At 39.6% G+C, this 24,209-nt stretch overlaps 1 protein-coding gene across 5 annotated transcripts in view; it reads left to right on the forward strand.

Annotated features, from left to right (window-relative positions):
- Positions 1-24,209, forward strand: part of Mtus1 (microtubule associated scaffold protein 1) — a 146,081-nt gene that overhangs the window by 12,751 nt on the left and 109,121 nt on the right. Inside the window, exon 2 of one of the 5 annotated variants that reach the window (XM_078031079.1) lies at positions 6,345-6,471. The exons of the other annotated variants lie outside the window; for them this stretch is intronic. The gene's annotated coding sequence lies outside the window, so the exon portion shown is untranslated. The remainder of the gene's footprint in view (positions 1-6,344; positions 6,472-24,209) is intronic. 5 annotated transcript variants of the gene reach the window in all.

Genomic DNA, 24,209 nt, shown 5'->3' on the forward strand with positions numbered 1-24,209 from the left:
GTGAGACTCCTTTAAAAAAAAAATAATAAAAAAATAAAGAACTGGGCTTAATACCCATTGCTGCTATTCATTAACTGTTTTCTTGGGCAAGGTGCTATTCTCCTGGAAACATCAGGTGAACATCTCTGAAAGGGAGGAGGAATGGGGAAGGTGACTGTCTTGTGACCTGTCTGTCCAAAGGCCTGTCAGTGGACCCTGAAGAGCTGAGCCCTGATGTTATCTTTGTCCATGGAAGAGGTGTCTGCTTCCTCTCCCACCCTGGCCTCACACAGTGCTGATGGTGGGCACGTAAGCAGGCATAACAGTGTGTCAGAGAGAGGGGGTCCCCACTTGCCAGGCCCTTGACGTGCTGAGCATCGTGCTGACCAGCTCTTTCTCTGGCCAGTCCTCCTGATGTTCAGAAGCTGCAGGTCATTTCGCAGCTGTTAGGTTTTGTGGAGCGAGGATGACCTGTCAACTGTGTTAGGAAAGAGCCTTTTTTAAAAAAAGTTCTATTTTTATTTTCTTCCCAAAGAGTATATCCTTGATACAGAACTGTATGTGTTGGTTTGATGTGAGTGACTTTTTAAGTGATCCAAAGAACTGTGGAGAAGTCCTCTGGGCTGAACGTAACATGAGCTGCTCCTGGAGTGTGGTTAGATGCTGAGTATTAAACATACTACCCTCACTTTTCTAAGTATTAAACCTAGATCCTTAACTCCTTAACAGTGCTCAGGGAGGGTCCATTTCTTCCAGCCCCAGTCACTGTAGCAGCCACAGAAGCACTTACACAGGATGACTTTCACAGTGCAAATCAGAAGTGGAATTTTATCTCTTTCTAACCCAGCTTGCTCACAGGTCTCCATTTCATCTCTCTTGTAGAGAACACACAGCAACCACCAGATAACTTTTGGTTAAAACCATCACTCCCAGGTATTTAAATTTGGTCAATTTAAACTTCCTGTCTTGGGCTGCTCTCTCTCTGAAGGTGTCTTCTCCTTCCCCAGTACAGCCCTTCTGAGTTGATACCTGGGTTCTGAGGAGCCTGATAACATGGCGGCACTGGATGAGGGTGGTCTGATCCAGGTGCTGCCCTTCAGGCCTCTGGTCTCTACTGAGGCAGTTGATCATGGCTGGTCCTTGATGCCTCTGTCCCTCTGCATCCCGTGGGGCTGGTGTGTGCTGGTGAATGTGGTCTCTGTTGTGGCTTCTGCTGGCAAGGTCGGCTACACTGCCCTGCCTTCAAGTGTCCCAGGCCTTCTCTGGTCCATCGACTCTCTTAGCACCAGCCTCTGTTGGTGTCTTTCTCTGTGGGTCTCCTGCTTTGATCTTCCTGGAGGTTTGCAAACTGTCCTCCATATCCCATGGCTGCCATTTTGTGGCTTAGCTCAGAGCTTTCAAATGCAGATTGTAAATCAGACATTTGGTGACAAAATGTCAACTAGGATACAACGAGATGGAGAAAATATAAGGAGCTCAGGTTTTCAAAAGTCAAAATTCATATAACCCAACTAAAGGAACGTTCTTTATTCTGCAATTATGTACTCCATTTTTTAAAATTAGAGCTTTATGTTTATACAGAGTAGTTGGGTTCCCACTGACAAACTTGTACATGCATGGAAATCTGTTTCAGTTAATGATTCCCCCTCTTTTCCATCCCATTTTCCCTCCCCTGCTCCCTCCTCTCTCCCATTCTCCTTCCTCTACTGTACTTGACTTCCTTTCACTCATCTATTAATTTACATTTGATTGGGTCTTTATACTATCCTATCTTTCCCTCCCCCTTTCCTTCATTTTATTCTAGCTTCTACATATGAGAGAAAGCACTCAACTTTTTATTTTCTGAGTTTGGCTTATTCACTTAGCATGATAGACTTTATTTCCACCCATTTTTCAGCAAATGCCATAATTTTATTATTTTTTATGACTGAGTAGAACTCCATGGCGCATATATATATATATATATATGTATGTATATATATATATATCACAGTGTCTTAATCCACTCATCTATTGATGGGCATCTGGATTGATTCTATAATTTGGCTGTTGTGAATTGTGCTGCTGTAAGTATTGAGGTCTCAATATGGCTCTAGTAATGCCAATTTTAGATCTTTTAAAAAAGTGTTTTGGAAAAATTTTTTATTTGTTGGTACCAGAGATCGAACCCAGAGGTGCTTAACTACTGAGCAACATCCCCAGCACTTTTAAATATTTTATTTAGAGACAGGATCTTGCTGAGTTGCTTAGGGCCTTGTTGAGTTGCTGAGGCCGACTTTGAACTCGCAATCCTCTTGCCTCAGCCTCCCAAGCCACTGGGATTATAGGTGTGTGCCACTGTGCCTAGCTCAATTTTAGATCTTTTGGGAAAAATACCAAGGAGTTGGATAGCTGGATCATATTGTGGTTCCATCCCTAGTTTTTTGAGGAATCTCCATACTGCTTTCCGGAGTGGTTTACATACTCCATTTTTGTGTTAAAATAGCCTTTATAATGTGTTGACAGTAGTTGATTGATATACTCTTGGTGGCAAAATTAAAAGCTGGTATCCCCATGTTGTCTCTCCAGAGTTCCAAAGGGAAAGTTTTACTAGTCCATACAATCTGAAAGGCTGAGAAACACTCACCTGCCTGCTCCTTATCTTCAGCTCAAGCTTCCCTGTCTTCAAGGAGCTGCACTTAACCGTTCCCTCCATATCCATGGCCTAAGGTCCCCATAGGTCCCCTTAGGTTTTGGTCACCTCTATTTGGGCAGTTTTTATAATTGTTTGCTTGTACTTTCTGGTCTTATCTGTAGGATCATTGAAAGCGCCTTGAAGGCATGGTCTGCCTTGTTCACCACTTTGTGCCCAACACCTAGCAAAGCAGTAGAGGGTTAAGGAACATTTGTCAAGTGAGTGAAAGCCCTTGGTGGAGAAAGATTCCTCTGAAACAGGGATAAGGGGGGAAACTGGCAGTGCTTCTGGGGGAACCAACCCCCATTATGAACCCCTGTAGTTTCTCTGGGACTGTTCAAGGTGCTATTGTAAAACTCCTTTATGTGCCTAACTGGAGACTCTGAATATAATAAGAATTACATAAGAATCATTTCATTCTCAGAAGTCTATATAATGTGAAGAGAATAGTGGTAAGGAAATTGAAAAGGTTTAAGTTGCTAACTGAAGCATATTTATATAAATGTAGAGAATAGCATTATTCTCAACTGTAATCCCCACTGGATTTAGTTAAGCCACACTGCTGTCTTGCCTCTACAGCTAAGTTAGGAAGTTAGTGTCCAAAAGGAGAGAAGTTATTTTATCTGAGTAAAATACTTTACACGGAGTTGAAATCATTTGGAGAAAAGCATGAGTAAGGACTGGAATTACTCATTTTAAAAAATCAGGGGGCTTAAAATTCTACAGATATTAATTGGATTAGTATGTTGGACATTTTTCTCCCATCTTTAAGTGAAAATCCTTATCACACGCAACTCTGTCTTTAAACTCTGAGCTGATGCCAGGCGCAGTGGCTCATATCTGGAATCCCAGTGGCTCAGGCGGCTGAGGCAGGAGGATTGGAAGTCAAAGCCAGCCTGAGCAAATTAGTGAGGACCAAAGCAACTTGGTGAGATCCTGTCTCAAAATTAAATATTTAAAAAATGGCTGGGTATGTGGCTCAATGGTTAAGTGTCCCTGGGTCCAATCTCCAGTTACTGCCCCCCACCCCACACCTGCACACACAAAACAAACATCTCTGAGCTGATCTGTCAGGTCATCAGGACTCATAGATCTATGATATTGGGAGCAATGACCCTGGCCTTGGTCAGTTTGAAATTTGTGGGCCACAGCTGAGGATGAAATCAATATATTGTCGAACTGTTTCTGTTGAGAATTTATTGCCGAGGGTAGTTATTGATGTTTCCATCTTGATTGACTTTCACATACCAATGATTTTAAAGTCTGTCAGTTAAGACATCATACCATTAGAAGGGCCATTTTCATGGAGATGAGAGCTTTGAATGGAACATATCATCCTTACAAATGTAAAACTGACAAAACCTGACTCATGAATTTCCAAATTCTTCTCATAGCACAATATGCGTAGTAAAATAATTTTTTCTTTTATAAAATATATCATCTGCTCCTCCATGTCTATTGAGGACAAATTCTGAGATCTGATAGGTCCCTTCTTCTTGCATTACCATCTAAGAAATGCAAAAAGTAGCCAATATTGGAGCAGTGAGGTTTTGTTTTGCTTGTGAGGGTAAGGGAGGGAACTTCACTGGGTTTGTTGCTTCCTGAGGTCCATGTGGTATTACTTTCTTCTCCCAGACTGCTCTCACATTTAGCAGAAATTCCAACTCCAAAGTGGATGCAAGGAAGGATACCTGACAAACAGAAGTGTACTCACATTTAGAGCCAGAGACTCTCAGTAAACAGATGCTGACTACTAGAGCTGGGACTAGTGAGTGACTCTTCTTCCTTTATTTTTAAATATTTATTTTTTAGTTGTAGTTGGAGACAATATCTTTATTTTTGTTTATTTTTATATGGTGCTGAGGATGGAACCCAGGGCCTCGCACGTGCTAGGCAAGCACTTGACCACTGAGCTACAACTCCAGCCCTGAATCTTTTTTATTTTATATTTTTGAACCTGAGTCAGATACATAAAAGGTGTTATCTTCAGGGATTTTATAAGGTCTTCATTTAATGTTATCAGCGGAAATCTGGAGAGCAGATATTTTTAACACTATAGGTTTGTATATTCAGAAAAAAATATTCTGATTCTTGACAAAGTTCAGCTGAGGGATAAAGAACAGAGATCAATTTTGATATGTTAAGATATCTTTGGAGGGAGCTTGGCGTGGTGGTGGTGCATTCCTGTAGTCCCAGCAACTCGGGTGGCTGAGGCATGAGGATTGCAAGTTCAAGGCCAGCCTCAGAAACTTGGTGAAACCCTCACAACTTAGCAAGACCCTGTCTTAGAGATAAAAAAGACTGGAGCTTAGTGGCAAAGTGCCCTTGGGTTCAGTCTCTAGTAACCCCTCCATCCCACACAAAGTCCTTGGAGGAAAGGTGCAAAATGAAATATGTAAATTTCTCCCTGTAGTTTTAGATGCATTCTCCCATGAAATTCCAGTTGATATACTTAGGCCTAGTTTGAGGTTCATTTTATATTTATATTTATATTCATTTTAGTAGTGAGATGGAGAAGCCAAACAAATATTTATTTTGAACTTGGAGTTCTTTAAATTTATATTACTGCAGTTCTTTTTTTTTTTATAGAGGTGTAGAAGATTAGATGTTTTAGCATCAGATATAGTTTGTTTCTGGAATGCCTGTTCCAATTAGAACTGATAGATGTTACATGTATAAATAGCACAGGGGATATTTCACTTACTACATCGTCTTGGTATGCTCTTTTTTTTTTTTTTTTTTTTTTTTAATGAAGGATGACTAACATTTTCTTTTGGATATTTTTTTTTTTTCAATATCTTTTTCCAATGCTGTTCCACAAACCTGAAATCTCAGTGTCGGTAGTGCTCACGACACATTCTCATCTGTGAGTTGTTTGCAGTTTCCTGGCACATGGTTCAAAACCTCCATAGAGGAGTAGTACCTCTCTTCCATCTTTGATTTGCTAACCTGATGAAATCCTGGATACCAGGCACCCTATGCGTGTGTAACGGGAGCCCAGCTGAGGACACTCAGGTCTGATGAGGCTGTCCTCTCCTTTGTGGCTCTTTGGAGATTCTTGCTGTGTTAGCGGAGGGAATGTTGCCAATATTATCGGGACTTCCCTGGCTTCTGAAGGGTTTCTCTCTAAAGATTGCCTCATGATTATCTAGGGCCAAGTTAGGAATCAGAGAGGGGCCGCTGTCCTAAAAATAGCTTTCAAAGAGGGCCTGAATGGCACAGATCCACCACAGCCTTCCTGCTGCCAGGAGATGATCACATAAGAAGGGAGGCGATGGGGCCGGGGTGTTGTCCAGTGACAGGTGCGCAGAGGGAGAGAAGCCTGAATTTTCTTCCTGGCTTCTGCAGGGGGAGGTAGAAGTTTTACTGGTTGACTTTAAAACAAATTTTAGAAACAGTAACAGTAAATATTGAGGCCCTTCCTTTTATGAAGATAGGTTCACTGGCATTTGTTTCTAGGTGATTCAAACTTGGGAGAAACACTTGTGTTTAAAGTTAATTACAGTAAGTCTGAGGAATCTAAACAGTAGCAGGTCTAGTTTTAAGCATCAGATGTATGTATTTCTGCCTAGGAACACAAAGTGAAGCATTGTTTGACAACTTGCAGACAATAGAACGTTTAAACAGAGGCCAATACGTTTGAGATTGAAATTTATTTATTTATTTAACATTCTTCCTTCTATCTCTTTAGATACAGTATTGTACAGACTTTCAGTGGAAGCTATATGGACTAGATGACTCTGAAGCATGAAAGTGAACTATGGTCAGAAGACCTAGAGCAGCACCCTTCTCCCTCGGCCTTCAGAGTCATCTTGGAGGTCTGATGAGATGGGGGAGGAGTATTCTGTTTGAACGCATATTGATTTAGGAATGGCTGGTCATTGACTTCAGAGATTCTGCCACAGCATTTCAGCATGGACTGTTGAGTGTGTGCAGTGTGATCTGATTTGCAGGCCATCGGAGGATTTGGGGCGGGGGTGGCAGTAGATTGCTGTGCCTTTGAAAATGCTTCTTGTCACCTTTAGCACTAAACTTCATCTGTTGCCACTTATTGTGTTAAATCAGTCTTCCATCCCTGTAAGGAAATACTTGAGGCAATTAACTTCGATTTATTTTGGCTCATGGTTCTGGAAGTTCCAGTCTAAGATCAGGTGGCCCCATTGACTTTGGGTCTCTGACAAGGATGACACATGGCAGGAGCATGTGGCAGAGGAGCGCTCTTATATCATGAGTCAGAGAGCAAAGAGAAAGGGAGGACAAGTAGGGGTCCCACATGAGGAACATGCCCTTAATGATCTAAGGACTTCCCACAGACACCATGTCCTAAAGGTCCATAGCACCTCCCCTGGGGATCAAACCTTTAACACATGAGCATGCATCCAAACCTTCACATCATTCTAGAGCAGTGGGTCCTTCTTTGGTTAGTGTGATGGAAGGCCATTACCAGGGTGGAGAGGCTGGGGATGTAAGTATATTGCCTAGTATGTATGAAGCACTGGGTTTCATCCTCAGCACCATGAAGAAGAAGAAGGCTTAGAGGCATGAACTGAATTATAATTCAAAAGGATTATTTTGTTGCTGAGTGGAGAGTATATTGTAAGGAGACAAGGGGATAATGGTTTAGTAGTCCAGGAGAAAGAGAATATGGTTTAGCCCAGGGGATAGCAGTGAAGGTGAGGAATAATTGCATTGAGGATGCATTTTGTTTAATTAGTTTTTTAAATGTGGTGCTGAGGATCGAACCCAGTGTCTCACACATGCTAGGCAAACACTCTGCCACTGAGCCACTGCCTCAGCCCTGAGGATGCATTTAGAATGTGGCACCTAATGGAGTTATGCTGGGGTGAAAAGGAAAGGGGCAATTTAAGGCCAACTCCCAGGCTTTTGGCCTGAGCAACCCGGGTGCACCGTGGTTGGTGCCTTCTTGCTGAGAAGGAGGAGCACTGTGAAGAGAGGGAAGTTGTCAGAGGTCTAGAATCCAGGAGGTCTTTCTTAGACTTGATGTTTGAGATGTTGTTACATATGTGAATGGAGGTGTTAAATGACAGTTGGGTACTAAAATCTGGAGCTTTGGATAAAGATCAGGGATAGAGAGATTCAAGTGGGAATTGTTATCAAATAAAGGGTGTTTAAAACAAGAGGGGAGTGTGGAAGGGAAGTGTGGGGAGGGGCTGAGACCTGCCTTACTCCTCACACTTAAAGGTTGGTTAGAGAAGAAAGAGGCATTTGCCAAAAAAAGAAAAGTCTTGACTAGGAGGAAAACCGGGAGTACCTCTGAAGCCAAGGGGAGGAGGTGTGCTTGAACTTGATCCCAGAGTGGGAAGAGTTTTGCTTACCAAACTGGGAACATTCTGGTTAACTTTTGGCAGGAGCGTGTGTGTGTGTGTGTGTGTGTGTGTGTGTGTGTGTGTGTGTGTGTGTGTGTGTTTTGTGTTATTTAGAAGCTTTTGATTAACTTCAGGAAAGCATTGTAAATAAGTCACAATAAATTCAGCCAAAAGTCAAAACGAGTACAACACATCTTTTAAAAAACACCCAGAACATGGAATTTAGTTAACCTTAGGCCATCTCATTTTAGGGAAATATATACATTTTGTCAATCATTTTTGAAATATTAACAAGGGATGGAGGAACGATAGCACTCTTTGAAGTAAAACCCCCAAACTTCTCTATCTCCTAGTCATTGCCTGTAGTGCTTTTTTTTTGTGTGTGTGTGTGTCGGGGGGAGGGCCTGGGTGGTGATGGTACTGGGGATTGAATTTAGGGACACTCAGCCACTAAGCCACATCCCTAGCCCTATTTTGTATTTTATTTAGAGACATGGTAAATTCTAAGTAACAGTTTAAGATTCTTAGCTGAAGGTAACAGAAATCAGTTCAGGGAACTGGCCAGACAGGGGTAGGTGTGAATAGGGTGTGGAGTCTTCCTCCAGGCTGAGTCTGGGAGGTTGCCAGGGGTCACGGCAGTTAGGCAACTGGCCCTCCTTGTTCTCCATTTCTGCCTCTCTTGGGGTGTTGGTTTCATTCTTCTCTCTGTGGAGACTTGCTTTCTCTCCTTCTGGGAGCGTGAAGAAAGGAAGCTGGTGCATGAGGGCTGGGTTTACATGTTCTTCAGTTCCAGGACACAGTGTGCCTGGACTGCTGTTTCAAATCTTAATGCCAGAGGTTGGGAGGGGGGATGCGGGCGGGTGGGTGGGGTGATCTGATTCCACCTGAGGTAGGTACCTACACCAGGGCTCATTTACTAACTCAGAGTGGAACCCACCTTAGCAAGTAGAAGGGTCTGCTCTCAGAGAGAGGGGTGAACTAAGCCCACACTCAAGTTTTCCACATAAAGTAAGGTGGTATAAAAATCCATTTTTCCCCCCTCTGGCTATTGAAGTAGCTTTCCAAGAGGATTATCTTTTTTTAATGTTTTTTTTTTTTTTTTTTTTTGAGACAGGGTCTCCCTGTGTTGCCCAGGCTGGCCTCTTGTCTCCTGGGCTGCAGTGATCCTCCTGCCTCAGCCTCCAGCATAGGCATGTGCCACTGTACCCTTAACTGTCTTAACAGAGGAGAGAGTCAAGGGAGTATTATCACACACATCTACTTCTTTGTATTTAAATAGTGAAAATAACTGTTTACCACTTCTTAATTTTGCTCCATCGCTTAATGAGTGACATTTAATGTCTAGCTAATGAAATCTAACTCAGTCAGTGTTTATCAAATGCTTACTTTAGTAAGTGTTGTGTTTAAGACTTTCATAACTGCAGACAAGGCAGTGGGACCGCTTTGACCCTCAGAAACATGCATTCTAATTGGAGTTTATTTAACCCTGAGTAAGGAGTTCCTTCTGTTAAGTGGGCCTTGAGTGGGAATGTTCCATGCGGAGGTGATCCCACATCATCCTTTGTCTGGAAATAATAGCAAGCTGGTGTTGGAATTTGGAGGCCCAGTTGCAGCCTGAGCCCCTTGGTTTTACTCTGAAATGCCTGCTGAGAGCCTGTTCCTAAATCGTGTGTCTTGTGGTCACTTTGATTTTTATGCCCCAGTGGTACTCTCTTACATTGGTCAGGCTGTTTTACCTGGAGTCTACACCTGAGTTCTCCTGGGACTTGCTCAGTTATCTGTTGGCCATGGATGTTTAGGAAGTTCTAAATTCTAAATAGCCATGTCTAAAAACATCATTGTCAACAGATATGCCCTACTCACTATGATAATTTTTAGTAGTGCATATACCCGTAAAGATTTTAAAAGCTTGCAAACTTAAGGAATTTGTTCATATGTACAAACTGGTTCCTCCTATGTGACTCCGAAGGTTCTAGCTGTCAGCAGTGTAGTGCCACAATGATCGGTAAAGAGGATGAGTGCTACAGTGCACAGTTAATGTTTGTGGTCTGAAATATTTATGAGGCAGCCTGAAGTTCTAAGATAGGTGGTGTAGTATTTTTCACTTATTCTGTAGACTGAGAAAATTGAGGGATGACGTCAAGCCATTAGCTCTGACAATTTTAATTTGTGGAGTTGCTTTACTAAAAAGTTGTGGTAAAATGTAAATTAAAAAAAGTTTACTTTTCTGTGTGTGGTACCCAGGGCTTCATGCATGCTAGGCAAGCACTCTACCATTGAGCTACATCCCCAGCTCCTCTTTTAAACTATTTTAAAGAGTACAATGCAGTGACATTGAGTATGTTTGCAATGTTGCATAACCATCACTGCTTGTTCCAGAACTTTTTCCATCATCCTAAACAAAAACTCTGTACCTATTAAAAAAATAACTCCTCACCCTTCACTTTCCTCTTCCTGGTAACCTTTTAAATCTTTCTGTCCTTATGAATTTGAATACTGTAAGAATTATTATACAGATAGAATCATAAAATATTTGTTCTTTTCTGACTGATTTATTTCACTTAGCTAATGCTTTCAAGATTTATTCATGTGTAGCATGCGTTGGAATTTCATTTTCTTATGGCTGAATAAATATTTCACTTATGCATTACCCCACTTTGTTTATCTAGTCATCCATCGATGGATGCTTGTGTTGCTTCTACTTTTTGATTATTGTAAATGCTGATGTGAACGTGGGGTGCAAACATCTCCTGGAATCCCAGCTTTCTTTTCTTTTGGAGTGTGATGCTAGATCATGTAGTAATTTTGTGTTTAGTTTTCTTGGGGAACTGCAAAATTGTTTTCCACAGCTGCTGCTCCATTTTTACAATCCCATCAGCAATGCGTGAGGGTTCCAGTTGCATCTCACTCACATTTTGATATTAGCTATCTTAGTGGGTATGAAATGCTATCTCATTGTGGCTTTGATTGCATTTCCCACAAGACTAATGATAAGTTTCTTTTCATGAGATTGATCCTGACACCTGGTGGTTTTTCCTCATTACTCTCCTTTACATTTTAGGAAGAACAACTTCTGAGATTGAGGTGGTAATAGCCAGGGTCAAATAGGGAAAGTATCTTCTTTGTTTTTCCAACTTGAAATGCCTGTTTTCCCACTGAAGCAAAGCCCTTACAGATATTGGCTCCTTGGCTTTCATAGAGATGTTAAGGGCTGATGTTAAGTTTTTCTGAGCTAGTAGGAGCTGCATTATGGACTAAAGGGACATCAATTTGGGGCCAGCCTGGAAACCTCAGCACTGTTAAATGCATTTCTCTAGAAAACAAATTTCAAGTAAAGTAAATCTCCAAGTGAACTTTGCAAGATCACAGGCATGGAAGTTGGGGACTGCCTTTACCTGTAGCATAGTTGGAGGTCCTTTGATGAGGTGATGGTGTTGAAGGAGGGAGAGTGAGGGCTGTGGGATAGGAAAGAACATGGGGATCCCCATGGTTGGCATCCCAATCCTGCTTCCATGTCATGCTTTTGGCCAAGTCTTTACCTAGGAGATGGCTAGCTGTTGTACTTGAGTGTGGAGATGTGTGTCAAAGCTGGTTGTCATAGCAGGAGTGATTGAGAAGATGTCAGAGGGTTCTTCCTGGGAAACCCTGTTGGGCTTTGGTGCTACATCAAAGTGGAGTATCTTGCCCTAAGTTTGCCATGTGTAGAAAGGCCACTGATAGAGACATTGGGTTTTTGGACTTGCTTCAGGTAACCTTGGTGCACCTCCAAGCCATCTCTGTGGATGATGTGGCCAGCATGACTTATGAAGACTCTCTTCCCATTGCTAAATTTGGGTTTGGTGATGGATGACATTTAAGTGATTTAAAAGTTTGGTTTGGGATTGGGACTATAGCTCAGTGGTAGAGTGGTTGACTATATGCCCAGGGTACTGGGTTCCATCCCTAGTGTGCATTCACATGTACACACACAAATTCCAAGACATTGTCTTTTTGGGGGGGTTCTGATTTCTAAATCTTTATACCTTTATTTTGTTTGTTTTATGTGGTGCTGAGGATTGAGCCCCGTGCCTCACATGTGTGAGGCAAGTGCTCTACTGATGAGCCACAACCCCAACCCCTGATTCCTAATTTTTATATTTCACTGTATACTCTTTTCCCTCTTGGATCCTCATTGGCTTGTCAGGATTAAAGAGAAATAAGTGTTGCTCAGCCTAATATAACTTTTAAAACCACCAAGGTGAAAGAGAGGGAAAGGTGTATGTGTTTTTGTGTGTGGCACAAATTTAGGAAACTAGAAGGATAGTTTTGTTCATGGCAGATAGTTTTCTTATGAACTTACTTTTGCAGGCTTAATCTCCTTTTGATTCTCTAATAGGGATTAGCTTTGTTGTGTAATTCTTCAGTAGTTTCTATGCCAGTGCTTTCTCAAAGGCACCCGTGTCCACTTTATTTCTCTCTACTTTTCATCCTTTTGTGTGTTGGCGTGGTGAATCATAGGTGGTTACGCAGTTTTAGATTCTGGAAGAACTACACTGGTCTGAAACATTTTTTACTTAATGCCTAGGTCTCTCTAGTATCGAGTGATAGTGGGCTGTTTAAAAAAAAAAAAAAGAGGTTGAACATACTATGTGTAGCTGTTGGCCTAGTTTCTCTTTGTAGAAAAATTTAATCTGCTTGGTGACCCAGTGCAGTACTGAATGTACTGGTTTCTTATCTTAATTGGCATCAAGGATTGTAGCCAAAAGTGCTTCCTTGGTATGACATCAGTACTGATGAAGCTGGCCTCTTCCACTGGCAATCAAGACCAGATTGTTTTGTTTTAGCAAACACAATATGACAGTCATAATTATGAATCCCTCTATTTAAATCCTCCATGGTGTAATCAGTGGGGATATTGCAAACAATAGGAATTCAAGTTTGGATTATACAGTTAAAATATTTACTCTTGTTTTTACCTGTGGCTTTGAGACACAGGCTATTAGTACCTTATGTTGATGTGGGCCATCTTAAGGGTTTTTTTTTTTTTTTAAAAAGGTTGTTTTGTTCTGCAAGCTTGTCTCTCATTTCTGGTTTTCCATATATAATGTATGTATATGTATATATAATGTTCTTCATGCATGATTAGTCTATGGCCATTTCCCATTTCACCTAAGGGAGTTAAATTCATAGTTAAGAAGAATAAAAATTCGGGTTATATCCTAAGTACACCATTTAATTTTGTTTTCTTTCATAATTTTATGAGGCTAGATGATGGTGAGCCAGAGGAGAGGTGGGAGATAATTCTGATCCTGATTCTGTCTCTAAAGGATTGTGTGAATTTCATAGCAGTCAAGTGGCTGCTGCGTTGCTCAGGGCACCATCACCTTTAATGTCATTGCCACCCCTGGTGTTTCTGTTGCATAGACCTGTGTGAAGTGTGTATCTCAAATATTCAATGAAGGCCTCCTAGAAATCTGTACTTATTCTCTCCAGATCTCAGTTTTCTCACATACAGAGTCTGTAGTTTGGATTAAATGAACTCCGCTGGGCCCTTCTTTAGGAGGATAGTGAAGTTATCTTTGTTTTAAGAGTGTAGTAGCTTATTTCAGGAGAGGTTCCTTTGTTTAGTGTTTGTTTTCGTGAGTAGACTGCCGGCAAGACTTCTTGGCAAGCATTTCAGGTGTCTGGATCACACAATCTGTGGTTAGAATTTGAAAGACATTTATTTAAGGAACTGCAGTTAACTTATTTTGTGAGTCAGCAGCTTCGAGACAAGTTGTAAAGAGCAGACATATTGGCCTATGGTTCTGAATAAATGATTTCCAGATCTTTTAATTTCAGTTCCTATGTATGAAACAGATGTTGATGAAAAAAGTACAATCCATATGAAATGTATTATAGTTCACTGGAGCATAATATGCTTTTAATATTTTGATATTTAAGTAAAATTCCAAAAAAATAAAAATGTGTAAAGCAAATATGATATGAAATATCCCTCTACTTACTTCCCCCACTTCAGATAGTGAACTGTCATTGTTAATGGTACATTACATATCTTTCTAGAACTTTCCTTTATACATATTATATTTTTTTTAATTTGAATATTCATGGATTCAGAAACTTTCTCCGTTTAAAGGATATGAAACTCCTAAGAATTTGTTTGTATAAGAGATGAGAAGTAAAATTGAGATGGGTTGATAAAGATTACACTTTTAAGTCAAAGTTCCAGTTGTGGTATAGAGACATACTTCACATCTTTCCATCAAAACTTTTAACTATCCGAGTCACTGGGATATTCTGATTTTTTTTTTTTTAATCCAGAAGCAATCACCCAGCACCACTATATGCTGATTTAATCTGACAAGCAAAAGTCCCTCCTGTTTTGAGAGACAGTTTGGATAGACCAGTAATTGCTTACTTTACAAAGCTTGTCATTTTTGTTTTGTTTTGAGTATTACTCTAAGTGATGTACAGTAAAACCAAGAAACATCTGGGTACAAGTTTTCCGCCTATTAAGTCTCAAAAAGTCTGTAATGTTTCTTTGGCAAGGAATCCAAGGAACATTCTTGCGGTGGGGGTGGGGGGGTGTCCTTAGACTTAGTGTTTTTTTTTTTTTGCTACAAGGCTGAGCTGGTCTTTGAATAACTGTGGGCTCTAGAGAGGAGTCATTGTATGGTCTGGAGTTTGCATTTCTTTTGGTCTGATTGTAGTTTCTGCATTGCTATATAAAAATGTCAGTCTCCTAAGTGCAACCAAAAGCAGTTTTTAGTTGTTTTTTGTTTCTTTGCTGTATAAAAATATTGGTCTCTTAGGTGCAACCAAAAGTGATTTTTAGTTTTCTATTGTTGTTGTTGTTTTTTTTTTTTTTTTTTTTTTTAACAAATAAGGCATCTTTTGCTTTTCAAGATGTTGATTTCAGTATTCTGAGGAACATAGGTAAGTTAGCTGAATATAGTTGATTTTTAGCATTTAAACTGGGGAAAAAAAACACTGAAGTTTTTAAAGTGATAAATAAGCTGTTTTCTGAGTCTTATATACTTTCCACTCTTACATTTTGCTTATGGAATTTATCATATTGAATTACCCCCACTTCAAGGATAAATTTTAGAATCTTTGAAAATGTAAATATTATGGTGAACAAATCTGAATACTCTTGCCTACTTTTTGGAAAGAAAAGTAGTCAAGTGTGGTGCTTGCTTTGGGCATAAATTGTCAAACACAAAAACAATTAAGTAACATAAAAATCTTACATATTGTTACAACTGATCATGGTCATTTTATGGTTATACTGATATCACCATGCAGTATAGTATGAAATTATTACTTAGACACACGCACACTCTCTCTCTCTTTAGTTTACTATTTCATCTGATGTGGAGCAGCTAACACCTTGGTTATTTGGTCAACTTTGCTTTATGATTCGGGTTATTGTGTGTGTGTGTGTGTGTGTGTGTGTGTGTGTGTGTGTGTGTAAACAAAGTGAATGAAGCAGAGTGGAAGGTAGAGATGGAAGAAAACTAGAACAATTTTAGCATTTTATGATTTAAAATGCTGTGGTCATGTTTAACTTGGCAAGTTGGCTTTTACACTATCTTAGCTGCAGGAGAGGATTGAGGGAACACAACTTTGTTATTTATGCTGTATTTTATAGCATGTTTAAAGAATGTAGGATATCCTGAAGTATAGTTATTTGTAAAAGGCCAACGTTAAAACATTTTACTTAGCAAGATTACTGACTAAGCTCTCAGGAATGCAGTTTAAAGGCTTGATGAATGTGTGGGGTCTTTCACATGCTGGGTTGGAGGTCTTAAGTTCTTGAGCCAGAAAAATTTTGGAATAAAAGCATATTTTTGGAACAAACTGCAGGAATCGGAATTCTTTAACCTTGGTAGGCCAGTTAATTGGCCTTGTGTGGATGGTATATTTCCAGCTGGCTTTAGCCAGGGACCTTTTTGTCAGTGAGGGTGTCCTTGGGGCCTCACTCCTCCTCCTTCCCTCCACCCTACTCCAAAAAAAGGCTCTTAATTGCACAATATAAATTACCTAAGACTTTACTGTAGTATTATCAGAAGTAGTCAGTTTTCCTGAGCCAGTGCTTATTTAAATTGTAGCCATAGGTTCAAAAGCCTTTATATATGACGCTTAAACAATATGAGTGAATTGTTTAATCTCTATTAGTGTAAAAACAATTATTTTCCTTTCAAGTCTGTTTTCTATTTTTCTGGTGTGTATCAGTTTTAGGTGGCACACACCTATTATCTACTGGTAGTCTCATAATGGGTCTGTTTTTAGAAATGAGGAACATCTGCTTTTAAGGCACTTGGCAATATTTGATCCTATAAAATATTTTAATTAGTAAAATATAGGACCTTAAAGTTATTTTATTTATTTTTTTATTTAATTCTTTTAGTTGTAGATGGACCCAATATTTTTGTTTTTATGTGGTGTTGAGGATTGAACCCAGGGCCTCACACATGCGAGGCAAGTGTACTACCACTGAGCTACAATTCCAGCCCCTAAAGATATTTTAAATACAAACCTTGTTATGTGGTTTTGAGGGTGAGTGGGAATAGGGAATGGTATATTTTTGTCTTTTTTTTTTCTATAACATAAATAGTTTTTTGATAGCATAGTTTGTTCATTAATGTTTTCTCTTAAAGTTAAAAATGGTTTTAAAAAGTAGTAAACTGCCTTTCCTTGGATAATTATATGAAATAATATCATACCATCTCTTTGTTTGAATACATTATTTGTTTTAACCCAGATCTCCTCTTCATTGTATGAGGAGCTCCTCTATTTGTTATTTGGAATGGGCAGTAAACCTTTCAACCTAGTGCACCTAGAATTAATATCCTAAGCTCATATATTAGTTTAATTAAAGAGAAAGCATAAAATTCTGCTAGTTTGTACTAAAATTAGCAGAATTTATATCCTGTAATTAGGATATATTTTATTTAAACTAAAAGTTTAAATCCTTTGTGTATCTTCCTAGGATGTGATAGACTTTTAAATGCAGCTTTCTTATCCCATCTTCTGTGGGTTTCTGCTTTAAATATTAATATTGCGAAGTAGCCTCTTAAAATAATTTTAAATTGAGCAAACATTTATTGGGTACTGACTCTGCTGCTAAGTGTAGATAGCACAGAGATGAGCCTTTTAAGCTTGTCTGGCTTTTCTTCTCCTTTCCCTCTCCAACCTCCTGTGTTAGGTCAGATCCAGCCCAACAGTTTCCTGCTTACAGCATCTCCTCACTAGAACATTTTCCACACGTCAGCCAGGTGTTAGTATCCATATTCACAGCTCTGCAGATTGGCATTATGCATAGAATTAGAATGCAAACTCTAGAACTGACCCCACTGCTGCCCCTTGGTCTACCCACCTGCCATTCGGAGCTTCTTCCTGTCTCCAAATGTCCCAGTCTCTTTCATACTGGGCCCTGTGTGATTGCCTCTGGCTGCATTGCCTGTCTCTCCAGTTCTACTTGACAAAGTCCTACCAGTTTTCCCTGATGTCCCTAGGCAAGCATTGGTAGCCCCTCAGTTTGGTGTTTTCATTACTTCTGTGGTATGTGGATCTTTAGGAAGGCATTTGCTCATTTGTTGTGCCTCATTTAATACGAATCCAGTCTGTAGCGGCTCCAGAATTCAACCACGCCCAGCACATGGAAGATGTCAGATCCATGTTTCAAATAGTTTCCCTAATTGTGTTCATTATGATAAAATATTCCCAATATTGCCAGTCCACAGTTTGTGATTGGATACACATTTTAGTTCAAGATCCAGAAGCATAGTTGCCAGTAATTACACTTAAGAAGTGGACCCTTTAAGGGGCTTTATTCATTGCAAACTGAAAACCAAAGTAAAAATAGATGGATCATGTTCATGAAAAGAAGCTCATTTTTTTTTTTCTGTTGCATGTGGTTGGTTCAGAGTGATCTGTGGGTTTTCTGTGGGATCTACAAGTCTACTACTATGGTCATCATAACTTGCAGGTGCCTGAAGGGCCATCTCTCTCAAAGATCTGGCCCCGATCCCTGAATCTGGCAGGATACGTTCAGAATGGGTTTGAGTTTAAGGCATTCCGATTTCTAGAAAAGCTCTATTAAAATGGAAATAGCCATGGGGGTCTGAGTACAAATCTATCGTCTTATTAATGAAGAGCAGTGTCCTGTGGAACAGATGTGGAATAGAGGGTTGGGTCTGTGCCAAGTGTGGCAGAGATGAATATTTGTCCTTCACTTTCCTTTTTTTTTTCCTCCTATTTCTATGTTTATAGAATTATTATCTGGGGATTCAGGTGGCTGTCAATGTTGCTGTCTGTTTCCCGGCCCTCCTCCTGGGCAGGTATGGTCACATGAGTAAGCTGTGGCCACTGGGCTAAGTATGTTTTTGGAGGGAGCTTCCATCCTTGTTGTTCTTCACCCTCCTTCTTTCCTGTCCAGTGAAACACAGATGGTGCTATTTTGGGCCATGGATTGAGGTTATGCTTAGCAGAGGAACGAGGAAGGTGCAGCTTGGGTCCCTGATAGCTAGCTGGCTGCCCCCATCCTGGACAACCTATGCAAACTTCTGTGTGAGACAGAGATAATTAACTTTGTCTTCTGCCACTTATTTGAGGCTCTTGTCATTTGTGATTAACTGGATTTTGGATCCCAAATTCAAAGGCATGCCTTGACTTTGCACGAGCAGTGTGTAGACAGATGTAGGAACAGCCGAGAACAACATCGTGTATTCTCTGGTGTGGGTAAAGATTGTTGGGTTTCAGCCTAAAAGAGAATTAAAATATTGGGTCCATGTTAAGAGTCCATATATGATTTTTAAAGTTATTGTCTGAGAGTCAATGGCTTTATAGTGAGCTTTGTCTGAATAATTTATTAGTTTTTAAAAATCATTTGTGGGCCAGGTGGGGTATAGTTCAGTGCTAGAGCCCTTGGCTAGTATATTTGAGGCCCTGGGGTTGATCCCCAGCACCTCACAAAATAATCATGTCTGAGACATATTTTCACATTTTAATGCTGTAATTAGGATATATTTTATAAGGCAGCCTTGTAGCTTTGGCCTATAATTGGAGCAGAATTTCACGTTTGACCTCAGTCGTCCATAGGTTTCATCTATGGCGGCTAGAGTTAGAAGAATGTTTCAGCATGAATATTGGCCTAAAATCAGCAGGTTACAGTATCCATTTTAGGATTAAGTCTAGAGCAGCAGCTGAAAGAGTCACTGATACATTCAGAAAAAGATCACTTGAAGTCCAGGTTTCCCAGTTTCTTCATGGAGCTCCATCTGTAATTCCATTCACCCTTTCTTGAGACTCAGATTAGAAGAGGCAAGCAGAACCATGAGCTGTGGAGATGGAGCTCAGTGGTAGAGCCCTTGCCTAGCAGGCACAAGGCCCTGGGTTCAATCCCCAGCACCACAACAACAAACAAACAAAAGGAACTAAAACGGGAGCCTTATTTTGTAACATGATTCTAAGTAGAAAGAGAAAATAGGCTAGAGATTAAAGTTTCCATGTCATCTTTTTCTATAATTCTTTAATTTTTATGATATGCACAGAGTTTAAGAAGATGATTACAGTCATCTCCCCTTGAGGGTGAGGGATACATTCCAGGACCCCCAGTAGATACGTGAAGTCATGAATAGTAGTACCCATACTTTGTGGTTTCCTCAGAATAAAAGGTCAACAACAGTAACTAATAATAAAACAGTTATAACAATGTACTGTTACAGAAGTTATTTAAAATTTATAAATTGTTTATTTCTGGAATTTTCCACTTAATATTTTTGGACTGAGGTTGGCTGTGGGTAACAAACTGTGGAAAGTGAAACTGTAGATAAGAGAGCAGGACTTCATGCCCAGAGGGTTCTATCCAAGGGCAGCTCACTCTTGTTCTTAGATCCAGTTAATTTCTCTCCCTTCACTGTTTCACATTGTGTTCACCCCTATATTTTAAAGCAATATTTTTATATTTCTGTCTCTTAACATCTTTTTTAAGCATGATGTATTAACTTATTATTGATGAGGATTTTTGTTACCCCTCTAACTTCCCAAATCTTTGTTATAACCATAAGACATTTTTTTTGGTGAAATTTTATTGCTTCCACAAATATGATGTTAATGTCCTCAGCAAGCCACATGGTATATTATGATGTTTTCTCTTTTGTATAGCTGTTTGTTTTCCTTAAGATTAATAATTGTTCCCTTCACCCTGCAGTGTACTTTGTTTTGTTTGACTGTTCTGGACAAGCATCTCACATCTCCAAAATCTCTGGTTTCTCTCTATTCAAGCTTTTAACTTGCTAAAGCTTTCCAATATTTATTGTCTGTTTTCCCTGGAGACATCCTTATTGGACCTCACGGACATCCTGCTGCTCTTTGGGCTAGTTGTAGGGCTCTGCATTTTCCCTCTCTTGAATTCCCTGTTTTCTTGCTCTGCTGCATTTTGATGGCATTCATTCTCCACCTGAGAAAGTGTGTAAGGGTGCTAAGTTTGAGGTTTACAAACTCAAAGGGATTTTTAGGCATGCCTTTAAAACTCTTTATCTACCCTTACTTTTTTTTTTTTTTGAAGTACACTAGCCTCAAGCTCCTGGCTCAGGTAATCTGCCTCAGGCTCCTGAGTAGCTGGGACTACAGGCATGCATCACTGTGCCTGGCTGCACTCACTTCCAATTCATGGTCTGATAGGGTATAGAATTACATTTTGGAAATAACTTATCACTCAGAAATTTGAAGACATTTCTTCATTGTCTTCTAACTTTTGGTATTAATGAGGTAGAGTATATCATTCTTTCATATATGATGCTTTGTATGTGTTTTTCCCTGTTGGAATTGATTTTCTTTAGCACAGCATTGAAAAGAAACACAAAACCAGAGTACTTAGTTTGCAGCTTCCTTGTTAGTTAACTATGGCAAGTTATTAACTCTGGATGCTGCAGCTTCCTCATGTATACAGTTGGGCTTATACTACTTTATACTTCTGAAGAGTTGTTTGTGATTTTGTGAAAATTTATGGAAAGCACTTAGAATAGCTTTTTGTGCCCCATCAATAGTCACATATTGGCTATTAATCTTATTCTAAAACATCACACTGACACACATTTATATCCTTCATAGCAGTTTTTATGAGTTTTAAGTGAAAAGAATAAATTGTTGAAACTGAGTCTAAGTGGGAATCTGGTCTTTGACTTAAGTTTATACCCATTGAAATCCAAAGTTCAAAAATAATCTTTATTTTTATGTGGTGCCCTTATTTTTATGTGGCGCTGAGGATCGAACCCGGGTCTTGCCCGCACTAGGCGAGCACTCTACCACTGAGCCACAATCCCAGCCCCCAAAATAATAAATCTTAATGATCCAGATTTTGGGCTGATTTTCCAAAACTCCATAGAAAATCATAATTTTTCTGATTTTTCTGAATCGGCATTTTCTGCTAAACTATGGATGACCTCTTTTCCAAAACTACGTGGGCCATAGCAGACATCTGTATGATTCAGGTTTCTGCTGACAGGTAGGGGCAGAATGAGGAATGAGTATGCACGTACTGGTGTCTGACCTGAGATCCCCAGGTAAGGGAACTTGGAAGCACAGGATTTAGTGAAGTCTGGAGAGGGAGGAAGAGATAATGAAGGAATGGGATTTGCATGTGGCCTCTGGGATGGGTGGGAATGTTAAATTTTTCCATCTGTCAGTGTCTAATCAATGATGGTAATTACTCGTGTACTGGGTGTACTCACATGTGGTGCTTTGCAGACATTTAATTACCTATTGGTTGCCAAGTTTCTGTTTTTGTCCTTAAAACTGCACTGATACTGATAAGATTTGTTTTTGCTAATGGAGTGTGCTTTCGGTTTTATGATCCTTAACAGCTATGCCAAACTTGAACTTGTCAAAAGAAATTCAGTGAACGGCACTCAATGTCAACCATGCTTAAAATGTAGCTCTAAAGTCACAATTAGATTTTTGTAAAAAGAAAAAAAATTACGAAGGCAAACTGCTAAACAGATCACTTAATTATATATAGCTTTGTGGTAATTGATGGGAGGTTTTATGAAAATTAAGAGCCAATTTTTGGTGCAGCGTCTCATTTTTGTTGTCAGGTAATTTAGAAGCTGTATTTGTGAGTGGATGTGTTCTTTGCCCTCCTCTATCATACTGGGTATTGACCCAGAGACACTGTAGCACTGAGCTACACCCCAAGACCTTTTAATTTTTTAGGTCTTGCTGAGTTGCTTAGGGTCTAACTAAGTTGCCCAGGCTGACCTCTAATTTGGGATTCTCCAGCCTCAGCTCTTAAGTCACTGGAATTATGAATAGTTTTTTTTGTGTGTGTATTTTTTGATGTTTTTATGGAGATTATTATTTATTGTATTCAGATTGAGTCTGTGCTATCCTTGCATTGAGATAACCTCTCTGAAAGAGTCAAGAAATCAAAATGAAAACAAAAGAAATAAAGATTTTAAGGATGGTGAAGTGCACATGACAACTAGTCCTGGTGTAATGGAGAGCATCCATGAACATGGGAGGTCTTTCCATCTTATGTCTCATTCAATTTCTTTCTTCAGTCTTCAGAAATTTTCATTGTAGAGGTCTTTTATCTCCTTGGTTAGGTTTAATCCTAGGTACTGTTTTAAAGTTATTTTGAATGGAATTGTTTTCCTGATTTCTTTCTCAGTGGATTTATTATTGGCACATAGAAAGATACTGGTTTTTGTATATTAACTTTTTTTTGTGTGTGTATGTGTGTGTGTGTCCTACTTTGCTAAATTTGTTTATTAGATTTGCTTGTATCATATTTCTTAGTAGAAATAGATTCTTCCCTTACTACCTTAGTTCTGTGCATAGCTGTTTCTTGTTCTCCCACTCCTGGGCAGAGGATAAGATTGTGTTTATACACTTTCCTAAAGTTGGACGTCATCTGGTGGCCTGTTTCATCTGGTGACATCTGCTTCTGTAGCAGAAGTGATGTGTGTCACTTCTAGGCAGGAGCTTTAAGAGGGAGTGCATTGTTTCCTGAGGAACTCCCAGTACCTAGTGACCTACTGATCATGGAACTTTCACCGAGTGACATGCAGTTAATCTGGACTCCTGATTGAGCAGTGATATGGGCAGAGCTCCCTGCCCACACCCCTGACATTTGTGTGAAGTCACTGAAGTTTGGGTTATTATCACAGCAGAACTGAACCTATTCTAAGGGGTTTGTCTTATGCTTCAAAATCATTAGCCCTCTAGGTCTTTAGTTCCCAAAACAGCATAATTATAAATATTATAAAAAGTCTTTTCTCTTAGTTTCCAATATTGCTAAACATTTGAACTATTGTTTTCTGTATAAATGTCTCTCAGAGTTAGGATGTTTTTGGGTTTATACCAATATTTCCACCTCAGATAACTTTTTTCCATCGCTACTAATCCTTAAAATGAGGGGCTGTTTTAATTTTGCTGCAGTTACAAGCAGAGAGAGAAAAATGTGGAAGTAGACAAATTTTTTTTGTTGTTGTTTGTGCTTGTGCGTATACAGTGCAGGTATGAGTGAAGGAACTGGGGTAGAGACCTTCTCACCATCTGGGCAATTGCAGAACAAGAGTCACTTTCTTTGAGTGGTTGTGGGAAAGGGTGAATACTGTCTTCACTTCACCCATTAGAGAGGGAGAGAAAAATTTCGTTATCTTGGAGGCTATGGCTATGGCAAAGGGTATGTGTTTCTAACATTTAGGGATCCATGAAACCATGCTTGCTGGCTGCACTTCCTATAATCTGGAAATAGCAGTACTATTGGGCAATATGAAAGCTACATTTGTAAATTAAAATACCATGTGTAGGTTGTCCAGGAATCTCACAATTGTTTATGCATATATTTTTTTGTAAGAATAGAAGCTGTGTTGTGAATTTCAGACAACTAACCTATGAAAGGACTTGACTTTACTTATTTTCTGTGATTGGAGTTTATTAGTTTCCTAGGGCTGTCATAACAAAGTACCACTAACTGGGTGGCTTACAATAACAGAAATTTATCTTCTCACGAATCTGAAGTCTGAAATCAGGGCCTCAGCAGGACAATGCTCCCTTTGCTGTCTATGGAGGAGGCCTTATTCTTGCCTCTTCCCAGCTTCTGTCAGCTGACTTTTGTCTAATGGATTGAATTGTGCCCCTCAAAGAGAGAACAGGAATTAAATAAGTTCCCCTCTCTAGCATACTGTCTTAAGTCAATCATGCTTCCAAAATTGGATCTATTTTTTTTTTTTTTGGAAAAA

This window comes from Ictidomys tridecemlineatus, chromosome 14 (genome assembly GCF_052094955.1).
Source record: "Ictidomys tridecemlineatus isolate mIctTri1 chromosome 14, mIctTri1.hap1, whole genome shotgun sequence".
NCBI classification, from domain to species: domain Eukaryota; kingdom Metazoa; phylum Chordata; class Mammalia; order Rodentia; family Sciuridae; genus Ictidomys; species Ictidomys tridecemlineatus.